The sequence below is a fragment of the Brassica napus genome, chromosome C6, assembly GCF_020379485.1.
Source record: "Brassica napus cultivar Da-Ae chromosome C6, Da-Ae, whole genome shotgun sequence".
Classification (NCBI taxonomy): Eukaryota; Viridiplantae; Streptophyta; class Magnoliopsida; order Brassicales; family Brassicaceae; genus Brassica; species Brassica napus.
The window spans coordinates 31,280,235-31,284,904 of record NC_063449.1 but is presented as its reverse complement, the minus strand read 5'-3'; the positions used below and the strand labels follow the sequence as shown (position 1 = coordinate 31,284,904).

Sequence of the window (4,670 nt, the reverse complement as noted above, 5' to 3'; positions counted from 1 at the left end):
CGTGACAACTACTCATATGGCCGGCAAGGAAACTACAATAATCGTGGTCGTGGTTCCAGCTATGGCCGTGGTCGAGGCAATTATGGCCGTGGTCGAGGCGGCATATCCAAACCGTCTAACTCGACCAAATCAGCTTGTCACAGATGCGGGATGAGTAATCATTGGGCCAAGAATTGTAGAACCCCTAAACATCTATGTGAGGTCTATCAAGAGAGCCTTAAGAACAAGAACCCGGAAGCCATATGGTTCATGATACCGGGTATGATGCTGATGATGATTCTGACCTTGAAAAAGACAACCTCTTGGATTTTGAGATTTCTGATTGTCTCAAAGACTAAAATCGACATCTTGTCTTATAGTTTTATGAAATGCTTTGAGTTCATTGCTATTATATCTTGCCTGATTTTGCTTGATAATGTGAATGATTTTATGATAAAGAAATTGCCTAAAGGGCATTATAGTACGGGTATAGAAGCCTAGTAAGAAATCTATGGCCAAGGCATTGCCTAAAGGGCATTAGATACACCCAAGAATGTATGACCCATTGAGTTATAATAAAATGGTTTCCAAATAGAAACTATGGGCAAAAGGAAACAAGTTCCTTCAGATTTAAGAAAGAAAGAAAACGCCTAAGACCCTTTTAAGAAAGTGGTCAAGACTATACCTATGTAATCTACTGATCAAAACTATGCTATAGATCAATATGATAAGAGGCAAGAGCCGTGGTGATCATACTGATATATCCCACGAAAATTATACACTTTATGGCAAGACCGGATTAGTCATCCTAGTCTAAACTTGATGCAAAGATTGATATTGAGAAGGCACAAAGAGTTATCCCATAAGATCTCACGTTGTGAAACATGTACACAAAGGGAAACTCATTAGGCTTTATTGTCCTACATCACGAAATTATAGTATGTTCATGAAGGGGAGAGAGGATAAACCCGTGATACTTGATCAATACTACAAATTCGTGAACAAATTCGTGAACCATTGTCTATGACCATGATATAAACGGCTTGGCCGTGCAGTCCATTACCTATAAGGATCGGACATCCATCCTAAAGCTTAGGGACATCATGGATTTACATGTATATAAAGTGAAAATATATCAGGCCATATAAGTGAGCATATATATTCCCATCTCATATTGAATACAGGTCATAAACCAGACATACACCATCTTAAGAGACTTTGAATAAACCACCACAGACATATGTGTCGTCTAAGATGGAACCTCAGAAGAGGATAGAGAATATATGTTGGATAAGAGTATGACTTTCTCCCACGACTTCTAAGAGATCTGATATCTTGCATATTTCCACTGTTTTATCCATTCACCCAGGTGCATTTTGATCATATAGACTAGGATTTAGCCATGTTTAGGTTGCATTTTGCATACATGAGTCTTTATCAGGTATTGGAGTACCACATGGAGTTCTTGGAGACATTTGAGTGCATTTGGAGCTCAAAAGAGGTGATAAAGGTGATCATTGGACGAGCAGTGCATGGGAGCGACCTCACCGGAGGGACACCGTGAAGTCGCTGTGACACCCTTTCAGAGCAACTTTGCCAGAGCGACACCTCGATGTCGCTCGCGTCTCCATCGCTCGGAGGCACGAGAGCGACCTTACAGCGACGTTCCGGAGCGACACCATAAGGTCGCTCCAGCTGGGATCGACGTGACCGGAGCGACACAGCGAGGTCGCTCGCGAAGAGCGACCCGTAGCGACGTCTCGCAGCGACCCCTCCAGGTCTCTCCCGAAGCCTGGAGCGACCTCTCGGAGCGACTACTGGAGGTCACTGCGTGCCTTCTGTTTGCTCGAATACATTTCTACTCAAGGGCCTTTTGGTCATTTCATTATGCACGTTTTACACTTTCTAAACCTATGTTTAAGTACCTCTTGTAAGCCATGGGAGGCTGATTATCTTTTATCAAAAAGAAACTACCAAAAACCTCCTGGAAAGTTCATCTTTTTGAATTCAATTGATTTTCTGTTATTTGCAATCATGTTGTTTTGATATCTATTATCTATATTTTTCTACATGATTAATCTGAAATCCAATATGGGTTTAAGAGAAATCATAAAGAGTAGTGAGTAATCCATTCTTGAATTCATGGGTTAGGGAGATTAAGGGTGATTAGGCTAGATCTAGGATGTTATAGTGTAGATCCTTCTTATTCCTTGCTAGTAGAGTATTCATAATGCATCTTCTGAGTTGGCCTCTCAAAAGTTGATCTTTAGGCATTTCCCACCCACAAGGTGTTTGATGAAATGCTTGAGACAACTCTCCTAAGCTTTTAACATACTTTACCAAAGACATTTGTTGTTAAAGGTGTTAAGATAGCCAATAGACTTGTTAGTAGTGATTGCTTTCATATTATTCAACCAAAGACATTTGATGTTTGAAATATGTTAGTAAATGAACATTCATCGAGACATAGAGTTTGTTTATGATTGTGTCTAAGCTTAAGGTTGATAGTTTGATTGATCATTTGCCATCCTTAGTTCGAAACTTGATCACCCAAGGTCTAATTCCTATACCCATGAGTTCTCTTTTATCTTAGTTAAGAAAGTCGTTTCATTCATCGCTTTTATTATTCTGCAACTGCATTAGCATTAATCGTTAGTTTAGAAAACTTTTTAAATCATCGGATGCACTTAGATTAAGTAAGTACTTGCACTTTCAGTGCTTGAAATCCCTTAGAATTGGTTCGACAATCTTTTATACTACATTATTTGTCTTAGGAGTCTTGAAAACTCCTAACATCAAATTGGTGCTGTTGCCGGATTCTGAGTAGATTTGAACATTGAGATTTAGTCAGTTGCTTGAGACTAAGTCATTTTTATTTTCTTTTGTTACTGATTCTCCTTCTTCACCTCCCTTTAATTTATAGGTGTATGAACTTGAGGAGCAGGGGTCCATAAAACCTAGTTCCAAGAGCCGCAGACATCAGAGCTTTAGAGAGAGAGTGTGCTAGAAAGAGAAAAGAAGAAGAGCAACAGGCTCACTTGCAGAGATTGGATACTGATATGGGAGACATACCTCAAAATGATGCCAACAACGTTCCACAAAACCAACAACGAGCAGCTCGACCCATTGGCACTTATGACTGCCCCAACATTCATGGTCATAGGTTGGGAATCCGAGCACCAGCTGTAGCAGCCAACAACTTTGAGATCAAATCAGAACTCCTCAACGTGATCGAGAACAACAAGTATCATGGCTTGGCTCTAGAGGACCCATTTGATCACTTGGACAGGTTCAACAGCTACTGTGGGTTGTCAAAGACCAATGGTGTGTCCGAAGATGCCTTAAAGCTCAAGTTATTCCCTTTCTCTTTGGGGGATAAGGCACGTCAGTGGGAGAAGTATCTACCCAGTGACTCTATAACCACCTGGGATGACTGCAAGAAGGCATTTTTGGAGAAGTTCTTCTCTACTTCACGAACTGCTAAGCTGAGAAATGAGATTTCCAGCTTTCAACAGAAAAAGTTGGAAGGATTCAGTGAAGCCTGAGAGAGATTCAAGGGCTACCAAGCTCAATGTCCACACCATGGCTTCTCTAAAGAAAGCTTGCTGAGCACATTCTACCGGGGTGCTCTTCCTATGTACAGGGCCAGACTGCATACAACTAGCAATGGGTTCTTTTTGGGGAGAACTGAGGCAGATGCAGAAGAGCTGATTGACAACATGGTAAAGAGTGATGCAGTCTACAGTGGAGACCACGACAGAGGCAGTAGATCAGATGACAAGCAGACGAGGAAGGAGTTGAAAGCTCTACAGGATAAGATAGACTTCCTCATTGCTGATAAAGCCACCCAAGAGCAGCTGCACTTTGTTGGTAACCCAAGCCAAGAGACACCACCTGTTGTCCATGAGGTTGAGGGTTTTGAAGGTCAAGAAGAGTTGTGTTTTATCAATAACAATTGTAGCTGATACAAAAAAGAGCCCAACTTTCAGTACAACAACTACCAACAGAAATCCTATTCCAACAACCAACAGAGTGGTTATCAGCCTCGGAACAACCAGCAAGGCAGCTACCAGCCTCAACAAAACCCTCCTCCTGGTTTCAACAACAAAGGACACCATTCTTCCCAACAACAGGCTAATCTTTCTACCTCTACTCCTCAAGTCAGCATCACTGATGCCCTACTGAAACAAATCTTGGAGTCTCAGACAAGAAGTGAGAAGCATGTTGGTTATGAGTTGAAGAACCTTCACTCAAAGATTGATGGAAGCTGCAATGAGCTCAACAACAAGTTCAGAATCTTGGAGAACCAGTTTGCTGCCATGAACACTCAACAAAATCGCCAACAAGGTTCTCTATCTGGAAAATCTGAGCAAAACCCCAAGGAGACCATGAAAGCTATCACCCTCAGGAGTGGTAAGGAGTTACATCAGAGAGCTCTCACCAAGGATGCTGAGAAACAAGGTGAGGGGGTTGCCATCAACATAGATGATGAAGTGGTCATTGTTGATGAGAAAATCAATGATGAAATCTTGGAGAAGATTGTGGAAGCCAAAGGTAAAGGAAATGTTGGGGAAGGGAAGAAAATAGTGGAAGATGGTGAAGTTGTTGCTCCAGCAAGTGAGAATTCTTTTGTTTCTCCTCCCTATGAACCCAAACTTCCATTCCCTGGTAGATTCAAGAGGCAGCTGCTA

At 41.6% G+C, this 4,670-nt stretch overlaps 1 non-coding gene across 1 annotated transcript; it reads right to left on the bottom strand.

Annotated features, from left to right (window-relative positions):
• Positions 1-3,461: 3,461 nt before the first annotated feature.
• LOC125589317 lies at positions 3,462-3,568 on the bottom strand. The gene has a single exon (XR_007325505.1). It is a non-coding gene; the product is annotated as a small nucleolar RNA R71 (small nucleolar RNA).
• Positions 3,569-4,670: the final 1,102 nt, after the last annotated feature.